Source organism: Alosa alosa, chromosome 3 (genome assembly GCF_017589495.1).
Source record: "Alosa alosa isolate M-15738 ecotype Scorff River chromosome 3, AALO_Geno_1.1, whole genome shotgun sequence".
In the NCBI taxonomy this organism is placed as follows: domain Eukaryota; kingdom Metazoa; phylum Chordata; class Actinopteri; order Clupeiformes; family Clupeidae; genus Alosa; species Alosa alosa.
In genome coordinates, this window is record NC_063191.1 from 21,039,069 (window position 1) to 21,051,568 (window position 12,500).

General features: G+C 49.1%; 1 protein-coding gene across 4 annotated transcripts in view; it reads left to right on the top strand.

The window, feature by feature from the left end:
- adarb1b (adenosine deaminase RNA specific B1b) overlaps window positions 1-12,500 on the top strand; it is a 107,817-nt gene that overhangs the window by 28,739 nt on the left and 66,578 nt on the right. For 3 of the 4 annotated variants that reach the window (XM_048238971.1, XM_048238972.1, XM_048238970.1), the window contains one exon: window positions 8,862-8,953. The exons of the other annotated variant lie outside the window; for it this stretch is intronic. The gene's annotated coding sequence lies outside the window, so the exon portion shown is untranslated. The remainder of the gene's footprint in view (window positions 1-8,861; window positions 8,954-12,500) is intronic. 4 annotated transcript variants of the gene reach the window in all.

Here is a 12,500-nt window from a genome sequence, read left to right on the forward strand (position 1 = left end):
GTGTCTGCATGCATGGTGTGTGTTTGTGTGCTTATCTGCTTGTGTACCACTATGTAGCTTGTCAGGTCTGTTGACAGCACCCCCGAGTTACCAAGCGTTGCATTTTTTTTCTTGTGCATGTTATTTGCCCTGCCACAACAAGAGGCATCGCTTCATTTCACTCACTGCCCCTTCTTCCCTCCGTGCCTCCGATAAATATGGATGCAGCGCTCGGAGAGCCTTCCTCAGCTGTTCACATCGCAGCAGCACAGAGCCTATTAATATCACAGCCAGGGCAAGGAGCTCATCTCACCTGCCCTCTCCATGCGGGTCAGGAGCATTCGAATGTCGCATTGCACATTCAGCTGGCATACGCACCTCGCTCTGACCTCATTGTTCTCCCCATTGTTCTCCAAAAGTGCTATCTTCCAGAGGCACCAGTGAGGGATGGAGTGTGTGTGTGTGTGTGTGTAGTGTAGGGGTGAAAAGAAAGCCTTCCTTGCTTTTTGTCTTTTTGTGTTGTCTTGTCTTGCAACAGGAAGATGATCTTTGGCTGATTTATGGTGTTTGTACAGTGTCATTGACTGTATGTGGGACAAGAGCCATTAGTGTGTGTGTGGTACTGGGGAATTGAATTTCTGCTGAACAGGTGGAAGACATTTCAGGCAGGCTTAGACTAGTAGATGTGTTTTATCCATACCTGGCTTTTCTCAACAAAGCTTTTAGTGTAACTCTTAAAACCACCTTTTTACCAGCATCATTTAGTGGAGTCCAGCCCGGAGACATTGAACCCAGCTCCATGTGTAGGCATGCTCCTTGAGACATAACAGATGATGCGTGCGCGTACACACACACACACACACACACACACACACACACACACACACCCTCACTACATTAATTTAATTTCCTCTGCCTACAGTCACTCAGTAGATTAGCACTAGCACAGTGCCAGTGCTTTTTATTTATTTGGGAGACATATGTGCGAGGCAGCGCGCAGGAAGCTAACGAGCCGACCCCAAGGGCGCTGCAGGATGCCCCGCTAAGTGGATCAGCGTGTGGGGAGCGAGGCGCAGACTCCGACCCCGACTCACGCCATCCACATCCACTTCCACTTCCTCGCCCTCACCCTCGCCCTGGCATCCTAGCAGCAGCCCACCAGCTCGCTGAACTTTGAGTTCAGTTGAGAGAAGCGGCCTGCGGCCCGTACGTCACCGAGCTGACGCAGGTTCTCTCTCATGCTCTCGCTTCGTTAAGTGGTCACATGACCATTGCTAATCACTTTCCCATTGAGCGTGTGTGTGTGTGTGTGTGTGTGTGTGTCCTGGCTCCAGATCGATGGCGCTGCAGATCACTAATGATTGCTTCTCTTGGGAGCCAGCGCAGAACAAGGCACGGGGGAAATGTGAGCATGTAAATGAGCGCTGCTGCTCAGCTTTAATAGAATGGGATGCTGTGCACTGTATGATGTGTGCAGCTCCACATTACACAAGCCTCCCACGTTTCTAAGGCAGTTCCCACGAACGTCCATACTGTAAATTCCAGCGATGATGGCTATGCATAGAGATGAGATGAGATGAGACGTTGTATATGCGGCGAGCGTTACATTACTCTGAGCTGCCAGGGCTCATATAGGAATTACAAACGCCGTCTGCCTTTAATGCAAATAGGTTCCACCCAATTCTCTAATGAGTGCATTTGAGTCATTCTGCTGGCTTTTCTGGGGCCCCTAGGCCTGATTGGCTTGTCGAGAATCCTCCACCTCTCCCAGCTGATGTGACACTTGGCCTGTGTAGAGGATAATGAGATCCTGACGACCAACATTTAGTGGCCTGACACATTTATTTATTTTCATAAGCTGGGGAGGAGGGCTAGGGAATATAATTGTATTTATTTATTTATATTTTTTTGCCACTGTGCACACATCACTCAGTGCTGGCTATGATATTGAATAGACATTTTGGATTTTGTTTTTGCTGCGGTGATGGATGCAGCACAACGGAAGTTGTGTCCCAGCAGGCAGGTTAGTGTGATTGATGGGAGGGATCACCCCCGTGACTTGTTTTGCTTTCGCACTTTTTTTTTGTTGTTGTCGTCGTGGTTGTTTTGTCATGTCGCTGGCTAACTGCTACTGATCCCTGGCAACGCGTCGCTCCGCAGTGAGCGTGAAACGGGATTAAGAGCCACTGCTTTCCTGCGACGAGAGTTCATCCCGAGTGCCAAGCTCAACTTGGAGGCGCACGCGCATGCATATACTGTACGCGTACAGGAGCTCTTTCATGTAAAATGTGGACAGAGACTAAGAGCTTCCTGGTGTGTGTCTCTCGGTACCACTGCTGTGGATATCCTCCCAGCACCATCAGACCTGCCGCGGGAAAATGAGGAAAGCTGGAATTCTGCAGGATGTTGTTGTGTGTCACTGACACGGATGCTAGCCTGATGGGGGAAATGGGTGGCCTCCTGAATGTCCTGACTGAAAGTGATATGGATAAGTCCACTCTCCCTGCTGGAGAAATGGTCCCAGCACAGGACAGCGCTCCAGTATGAGTGTTTGCATGTGAAGGAACAGTCTTTGGAGTGTGTGTGTGTTCCTTCCTTCCTTGTAATTTTGTGTGTGAGAGTGAGAGATCTGCCAGGGTTGGGTAAGCAGTTTTTTTTGCAGTGCCACATCAGGGAGGTATCAATGAAGGTTATTTGTGTGTGTGTGTGTGTGTGTGTGTGTGTGTGTGTGTGTGTGTGTGTGTGTGTGTGTGTGTGTGTGTGTGTGTGTGTGTGTGTGTGTGTGTGTGTGTGTGTGTGTGTGTGTGTGTGTGTGTGTGTGTGTGTGGTATTCATGTGGTAGACACAGGGGAGTGTTTATGCTGAGTCAGTGTGTTCGGCCCAGGCTGCCCTGCTCTCTGCCAGTTGGCTAATTAAACTCCATCTGCTAGCTCCTCCCCGTTGCTTTCGAAAATTCTCTGATAAACAAACTGCCCTTCACCCTTCGGCCCCCTCTTTTCCACCCTCACTTTCTCTCTCTCTCTCTCTCCCTCCCTCTCTCTGTCTATCTCTCCATTTTCTCCCTCTCTTTAATCCCTGTCTTACCACTAGTACCTTGATGCGTTATTAACATCATGAGTATAGACTCCACCTGATCACCTCATTTAAAAGGCTCTATACAGCCACTAGTAAAAAAAATAAAATACTTGTTTTCCTCTCGCCATGATGTCCTCCTGGTGGCATTGGGTGGTGGGATGTGACAGGGCTGTGCTTAAATATCAGCCCCTTCAGTCTGGCAGCAGCCTCCCCTTCCCGCTGTCTTGTTATTGCCTCCCTGCCGCCTTGTAGGTGAGACCCTTCCATCAGGGCTGATTGGAAAGACGAAGCTGCCGCCTTATTGGCTCAAAGTGGAAGCTACACAGTGAGCACTGAAGTTTAAACCAGCCGGTGCTCAATTAAATATACAAACAGTCTTCCCAGCAGGAACGAGAAATTAACATCACGGCTTCATAGTTCATTTATAACAATCCTGCTAAAGCAAATCAGCTCCAACACTTGTCTATGTTCTTCTAAGTCCCTGTCTATGGTCTTCTAAGTCCTTGTGTATACATTTTGATGAAAGTCAGTCACCTGTTAGATCTTATGTTATTCCTATGGTAGCCACGACCATCACTGTTACTGTTCCCATCGCCGTAATGGTGCTGACTTGTTGTGTGTTGGGTGGAGTACTGCGTGCATCTTCTTGGCATTCCAGCAGAACACCATCCCCATGACACCTCTCTTGCTCTCCTGCTCTCCTTTCCCTCCGCCCATGTCGCTGTGACCGGTCAGCTCGTCCCCCCTCCCCCGGCTCTGCGTGCCATGCTGGGAGCAAGGGCGAAAATGGAGTACACCCCTGTAGAATTCAATATGACACGTGGGAAGTAATGGCCCTCGAGCACGTGGATATCCATCAAGCCGGCCGGGGCCCTTGTAGACGTTCTGCTGCAATAAATAATAAATCCTGTTTGGGGAGTATTAATGAGGTTGGTGGAGGAGGGGAGCTGCGGTGAGATGGCAGGCAGGCTGCGCTGGCTCCAGAGAGCAGCCTGGGCAAGGAGGTGGACAAGGAGGTGGACAAGGTTGAGGAAACCGGCTGGGCATGCAGTGAGGCAGAAATTCCATTGAATCAATAGGTACCTGACTATCATTGCTAGAAGCACATCAGATTCTTTCAGGTGGATGTTGAGACCAGACTGGTGGAATTTTTGCATCCATCTCAAATGAATGTAGCCCAACCAACAGCAGCACACCCAGAGCATTAATAGATGGAGCAAGGCCAGAGAGGGAGGGAGGGAGGGAAGAGCCAGAAAAGAGCCAGAAATACTTTCACACCAAAATGCCTTAATGTAGTGTGAACGTGTATGTGTGCGCTCCTCCATGGGCTCTGGGAGGTGTGTGTGTGTGTGTGTGTGCGTGTGTGTGATTCTTCCTTTAGCAGGCTGTGCTGCTTGAGTGCGCATGAAAAGGGGACTGCAAACTCACAGAGTGCTGACTCCACTGCTCCAGTGTGCAGCCCCAGCCTCATTAGTCCTGTAATGTCTTAATTCTGTCTTGTCTGCAAAGCCACAGAGAAACTCAGATTACATTACCTCTTGACCCATATCATGCCGTGCAGATATCAAGTGCCTGTTAGGTTAATAGGCTTATTGTCAGCCGGGCCTGTCTCTCCCCTCTCTCAGGTGAAATGAAGGTGACTGAAATGGCCACGAACAGCAGAATCCTTTCACAGAGGCCCGCTCGTCATTGTAATTTTGAGATTTCATATGATTTTGTGTCAAAAGGCTGGGGAACAGGGACAGAGGTTCAGGGCTTCAGGGCATGTTCTTGAATATTGGTCATATCTAGGACCTAGATAATGCCTCTAGAACTTTTGACCATATAAAGTTGCTACGTTTTAGCTCAGCCAAGGAGTCTTGTATGGTTGTCTTGAATACATCCCAATAAAGTCACTGTTATGACCATCAAGATAATTACTGAATTGCTACGTCTCTACGCCCTCTATTAGGTCAGTGTGCATAGCAGTGTCCGCACACAGCCATTAAGGAATGTGGACGGGTGCCATATAAACACAGGCATTGACGTTCCTCAGATACCCAGTAAACCGCATCGATTGTGGGCCCTGTGATTTTAAGATTTGCATTTCTAAAAAGGAGCCCATTGTTTCTCAACCCCCAAATTAACAGTGTATTTAGTTTTGGAAGGAGGACTGCGCGCTCGACGAGTGTCTAGCTGATCTGAATTGCAGATGCTGAGGTTTCATGCAGACTTAGTGCAGAGGTGAAAATGGTGTCACCGCTAACCGCAGTAAATGTAGTCGCTGCTACTGCGGTTAAACTCTTGGAAAGTTTAGGGGGCATCCATCCGTGCTCTGCGATAAAAGTGGCTGTGCCGTTCTCACGACCGGAGGAGTTGGCAAAGTGGTCTGTTAACTTTCCAGCAGCGGTTCTATGGGATGGGTCCTGCACTCCGGGTGAACTCATGCAAGCTGACGTTGTGCTCACAGCCCTTTTTATGTTGCACCTATTAATCTTTAATTCGGAGCTATGAAAATAATCCGCAGACATCGCCAGCATAGTCATCTGGAGTCGACTAGTGCTTTCTGGCTGGTGCTCTGGTGCACAGTGACTTGAGGTTTTCGTTCTGAATAAGTAAATGGAAGGCCGTTGTGTTGACTGGTCGCATTCGCTTATGCTTTTGTTCCTAGGTAGCGTTCCAGCCTCGCAGAGGAATCTTCATGTCAGGCTTCTTAAATGCGGGACCCATCAGCCTAAACTGTCAGATCTTCAGATCACTGAAGTTAATCACTCGTGTTCTGTGATTGGGCAACCCAAACACAAGCTTCTGTTGTTGTATTTATGTTGTTTGTGTAGGCTACTTTGCATGCTTCAGTTGGTTTGTTTTGTGATGTTCAACACATCATAAAAAGCCTGACGCCTTGCTCCACAAACCTGAAAACCACAAAAAGGGGGCAGTTAGCGTCTTTTCCTTGGCATGGCTCTCAGGGGCAGTTAGCGTCTTTTCCTTGGCATGACTCTGAGTGCCGCTCGCTTCCACACAGCTGGAGGTGAGCCACAGTCTCATGGGACCTAACGTCACTTAGAAAGAGGATCTCTCTCTCTCTCTCTCTCTCTCTCTCTCTCTCTCTCTCTCTCTCTCTCTCTCCCCCTCTCTCTCTCCCCCCCCTCCCCTCTCCCCCTCCCTCTCTCTCTGCCTCCCTCCTCCCCTCTCTCTCTCTCTTTCCTGTCTGTGTGCCTTTGTCTCTTCTTTTCTTCCTCTCTTTTTCCTCTTTATTTATCGGTAGAAACCTAATCCTACATTTCACCCCATGGCCTGAAACCAAGCAAGCTGTTTGACCCAATGTATACCTCTCACTGATACCGTGTGTGTGTGTGTGTGTGTGTGTGTGTGTGTGTGTGTGTGTGTGGTGTGTTTCTTCTCACTTTCCCGGCGGCTTTGCTGTCAGATCTTGACTGTAAGGTGATTGAAATGCCTATCCATAGCTGTTATTTATCTGTGATTATTTATTCGTTTGATGGCTCACTCACAAATTCATTGACATTTGCAGGGAAGCCAGCCGTGTTGAAATAGTTCTTGGATATTTTTGGCCAGCCAAATTGAGTCAGGAAGAAGGATTTTTTTTTTTAAATGTGCCTTATCTCATTCAAACCATCCACCACTCTGTCTGCCTGTCTGTCTGTCTGTCTGTCTGTCTCACTCTCACACACACACACACACACACACACACACACACACACACACACACACACACACACTCACTCACTCACAAATACCCCTCTCTGCCGAGCCAGACCATGCACAATCTTTTTCTAATTATACCTCAAGTCGAGCCTCTCCGTCAAGTTAAATGATGGGTTTTGTGAACTGCAATTTTAAGAATACCCCCAGCTTTCGAAATTACCTTTGCTTGCACACCACAAATTGATTAAGGCAGCATTTAAATGATGCCAATTGAAAAGTGTGTGTGTGTATGGCAGGCGTGTGTGTTTGTGTGCACAAGAGCTTGGCTCAGTAGCGTAAACATACGCTTCCAGTGACCGTGATGGGAGACAGGCTGGTTAATCTAACCCCGCGGAGCTGAGACAGACCCGTTTCCTCTGGCTTCTGCGTGCTGCAGGCCCAGCCGATCACAGAGTAATCATTAGGTTGTGTTATTTTCAATCCCCTATTGAGCACTTTCCAGTCGACAGACCGTGTGTGTGTGGCTTATGCCACTTACAATAACAAAGACAATCCAAGACAAGCACTCTTGAAAATTACACATGGCAGTCAAGGCCCTTTTTGGACTCGACTGTTTGCTGTGTCTGGTAACACATTAGGAGGCCTTCTGCGTCCTTGTGTTTGGGGCGCCTTTGGGAATGAACAACCCTGTGGAGAGGCACCTGAAGGAGAGTGCCGCCCTCTAAGTCACAGCAGAGCTGCATAGGTACAGTCTGGATGCTCTTATGATTAATGGGCAGGAGGGAGAACGGAAATGATTATGCCGTAAAGTGAGTCCTCCCTTGGGTAAGGTTGGGGGCTGTGTGGATCCTCATCTCGAAAACATGGTTGTGGAGATTTCCAAGATTTTATTTGAAGCACCTTGTGTGAGTGCCTTGAATTCCAAACAGCTCACTCTGCCTTTGTAGCTGAGTGGTGTCTCAGTTCTAAATTCAATGCTGCACACAGTGTATTTTTTATGTTACCCAAATGGTGAAGTAAATAGCTGCCTTCGTGTTTGGGATTACAACCAGATATTTTCACACTTGAGGTGAAACACGCAAATGCATGTGCTTGACCTTAACTTGAAATAGCCTCGGTGAGTTCGCACTGTAATGGATTTGACTGTGTTGCATCAGTTTACAACTTCCAACCTTGTTATTGGTGGCACTCACTTTAGATGTTTTTTTCCTCCATGTATTGTCCCACTATGTGTCATGGAGAGGCTAAAACACTAGAGGTTTGCTCTGTTCCCCTGCTGAAGTGGATTGATAGTGGCGGAATGCATGAGCGGGAGCATATGCAGTCACTAATGAACTGCGCTGTATGTCTTCTTAATAATGCATAGCTATACTGTCACTCCATTGGGGAGCCAGTGTGCAGATGTGTGGCCCATCTCCCGAGAGCCTCTGTCAAGATGCAGCTCTCCCAGCAAGCCTCACGCATCCCACTGTGAACTGAGTCTGGGACAATCATGGAATGTATGTGTGTCTGCCTGCATAGAGGCCTGTTTTTTGGCCTTGCACAAAAGAGCTTTTTAAAGGCTTTATTTCATAACCCCCCCAAGGGAGACTTTTTCCCTCTTTTCCAGCAGAGTGGCTCATTTCAGACCACCTACATTAACAAGAATTGACAGTAATATCCTACCAGGACTGGTGCTCCTAGAGTGCTGTGATGTTTGTGTGAATGCCGTTGGCACTGTTTAAATGTTTGCCTGTGCGTGCATGTGTGTTTGTGTGTGCAGTTTGTGTTTATGCTCTTGTTTGCCTGTGCCCTGCTGGGGTAGGTACAACATGTTGGGTCACTTTGTTGCTCCTCTAGCCATATGCAATTACCCACATGTGCTGTTTACAAACCGGCCTGCAGGCAGCCGCACTGTTGCTGCGTGTTTATTTGTTTATTTATTTATGTGTTTATTTGTTCTTGTTCATTTCTGTTTTCCCCTTTTGGCTGCTCATTGAGGTCATCTAATCAGGGCCCTGTGCTGTGTTTTGAACCCTGTGAAGCAGGCACACACTCTACCTCGGTGGCCTCACAGGTCCCAGATCAATGGGAGGAGCAGGTAGTGCGGAAGTGAATGTGGTGTTTGTTTGTGGTTGGTGCTGTCCACCGGTGCTCACCTGCGTGCCCGTCTTCTGTTTCAGGTGTGAGCGTGCGTGCGTGAGTGACAGCGTTGGGCCCCAGGAGGAGCGGTGAGACAGCGGCAGCAACGCTCCAGCGTTCACCCAACGGAACGGTGAGTCGGACTCTCCCGTGCATTTTCACCGCGATCCGATCACACAAGAGTGATGGTAGAGAGAGAGAGAGGGGGCTAAGCAGGGAGACAGATCAGTGAGAGGGTCCTCGTGCAGAACTCACTCTGCGAGAGAAGTGCCACTGAACAGCTGTAGATCTCCTGACACCTGCACAGCGTATCTGATGTCTGATATGACTGGAAAGGCTGGTTCATGGACGGAAAGCTAAACAGTTTAGTGTGGGAACCCAAACCATTCTTTTTAAGTATTAAAGCACAGGCATGATTTATTAACAATGTTATTAATATCATAGGTTTCGTGTTGTCACCTTGTGGCTCAGGGCTTCTAGGCAGACGGTGCAAGTTGTCTGTATGCGATTAGATGACGGATCACATTTCAACCCTGATACCAATGGCCGCTTTTTCTTTCTTTTTGTTAATAAGCGGTCAATCATGGTCATTGCTCACTGCGTCAGAGCTGGAATTTAGATACGAGGCACATTTTTTGAAGTATTCTCCCAGGTGTTGCTGCCTTGCAGACTGTCTCTGTCTAGGTGCTATTTTAGGACCACTGAAACAGCAGGAAGTCCTTCCTTTTTCCCCTTTTTTTTAAGTCATAGAATTTCACCCCCATTTTGTCTGTATTGTGGTACAGAATGATGGCTTGTAGGAACTTTCCTTCAGTGCTCTTGTTGAGAGGGAATCATTAAAGCTGATGCAAACAAATACAAAGTGGTGGCCCCCGTCTTTGTACTCACCCGTGGAAATAGTATCCCTTTGTTTGGGAAATGGATCCCTTTCACTTGCTCTTTCAGGAGGTGCTTTTGTAAATAGTTTGCATTGAGGAAGGGGCCATTTTTGGTAGACGGTAACCTTTAGCTTGTGCCAAGCAGGCTGACAATGGTAGAGGAGGATGAAATACAATGCTTATTCACTCTTTCTCTTAGTTTGTTTCTCACCCTTTCTCTCTCTCTCTCTCTCTCTTCTTTTCTCTCTCTCTCTCTCTCTCTCCCCCCCCCTCCCTCTCTCCTGTAAATGTGTGGGCTGGTGCTGGCCTCGGGTGCCTGGCGATGTGGGTTAGAATCAGTATGCTATACCATATGCCATCTCTGCCACCTCCCTCCTCCGCACATCGCGCTGGCGAGATTGAGCTCAGCTTGTTTTCTTCTCTTCGGGCGGCGGGCAGGGCCGGCGGCGGCCGGACAGACAAGGCTGACAGCGTGGCCGTGTGTGGCGCGCTGTCCATTACCGCTGGCACCCGTATTAAGGAAATTACTTCTCAGGAGGGGTGTCACTGTCACACTGTTGATGCCCGACTTGGCAGGCACCGGGCTTCCTCCTCACTGGACGGCCTCTCTCTCTCTCTCTCTCTCTCTCTCTCTCTCTCTCTCTCTCTTTCGCTCTCTCTATCTCTCTCTCTCGCTCGCTCGCTCTCTCCCTCCCTCCCTCCTGTCCCTCACCCCTCCATTACCGTAATGAGGGTTTTAGTGCAGTGCTGTCAGGAGCGGTGGCCATCAGGTGGGAGGGTTCCACTGCAGAGCCCAAACCTCCACCTCCACCACTACCGCTGCCACCATCGAGGTGGGCTGCAACTGTAGCAGCAGCCAAGCCTCTGCTCTGCATAGTCACCCTTGCTGCAGCCCACATATAGGAGGGTTTGTCGGTTCAGTGACAAAGACGAATCGTGTGATGCCTTTCCGTGTATTTTCAGCTGCTGTTGTTCAGCAGAATGACCTTGAACAGCTCAATATGTTTCTTTTTCTTCACCCGTCTCACTCATCGCAGGTATCCCTGTCTTGAAGTGCAGTATAGAATTTGTAGGACTGAACAACAGCACAGTTAACTCAGTTATTGCAGGCTTCTCCAAGGCTAGTGTATTGATCAGTTTGGCTTGGGAGCGTGCTGGCTAGGAGCTCTCGGCGCACCTGCAGTAGCACTGGTGTATCTCTATTGCTCTGGGCTCCAAACAGAGTAATCTCCCACCTCCCTGACTCCCCAGCTCAGCATGCTGGAGGAGGGAGGTACCCAGCAACCCCCTCCCTCCTCCCTCCTCCTCCTCCTTCTGCCCTCCTTCTTGGAGTCTTGCCACTGGTCCTCCTGGCCAAAGGCTCCTGTCCCATTATCGCTGTCTGTGCAGTTACCCTGTCACTCCCACCTCCCCACACATCTGCCCCCACTACTGCTGGAGGGTGTGTGTGTGTGTGTTTTCTGTGCTGTTCTGGTCACTGCTCTACTTCCTCCCTCCTCCTCTGATAGATGACTCTCCAGATAAGAAATGCTGGGTTGCAGTGCCAGGTCTAATGCTTCACCACCATTAGGAATGCAGCCCATTCAGGCAGCCATAAATCTTGTGCTGTGCAGGAAAAAAAAAAGCTCAAATGTCCCACACTATATAGAACAGCCATTTTTCATTGGGAGGACAATATTAAAATATCTCTTTTAATTCCTAAGCAGGTAGTAAGGCCTATAAAGGTGTAATGGGCTTTACTGGAGCGGTGGGCTCATCAGTGTTTATACACATGTTCAGGGGCAGGAGGTGGGCCGTGGTTCTCTGGTTTGGCGCGGCATGCCGATAACCTCCGCAGACACGAGCCGTGGCGAGCGCTCGTTCCCAGAGGCGCTCTCGCAGCACGCTCCCTCTGATCTCCCCCCCCAGCTCCGACCTCGGAGCCCCTGCTCAGTTTTCCGAAGCAAGTGTTCACAGATTTTCTTTTTACAAGTGAGGGGGAAGAAGGCCAAGCCCCCTTATTTTATAGGTCCCCTATAAAACTCCTCCGAATGGCCAACACATGGTCCCTGTGCTCTTTTTATGCGTTATTAACTTCTGTCACTGTGGTTACTTTTCTGTTAGCGAGGTCCCAGACGCGTGAGCTAGCGCTGCACACTGCACCAGGAGCAATGGCGTAATCCCCAAACAGCCGCAGAACAAACGTCTCAGCTTTTTGTGCCGCTCATGGAACGTTCCGGTGCTAATTTGCCATTTTCCCCATCCTGCCCATTCTGGTCCCTACTTATGAAACTCCAGTGATGCAGCAGATTTAGTTGTTTTATAGGGGAGGCCTCGCTTCCTGGCTGTCAAGGCGCTGTTCCCTTTCTGTGTGTCGGATTTCAAAGAAGTGAGGCAGGGCTCCCCCGCCCCCCCCCCCCATCTGTGCCTGTCGCTAGCCTCGCTTTTTCCCTGAGTGATGTTGGATATGAGGTCATTATTGAATGGCCTCTCTGTGTGCTAGCAGGTTGTGCGCACGGGGAGAGTGAGAGCCCCGCTGCCTCCCTGTCTTATCCCATAATACTGCGCATGACTTGAAGCCCAAGAGATCTGGGCTCAGTACTAAGAGCACGAAAAGGAAAAAAAAAACAAACATGGCTGTAGTTTTTAAGCCTAGCTCTTCATGCAAATCAAGTGTGTGTGTGTGTGTGTGTGTGTGTGTGTGTGTGTGTGTGTGTGTGCGTGCGTGCGTGCGTGTGATGGGGAAGAGAATGCAACACGAGGATAGCCCAGCACTGCATTGGCTTTTGAATGCAGGAAGACTGACTTCATTCTCTGAAAATT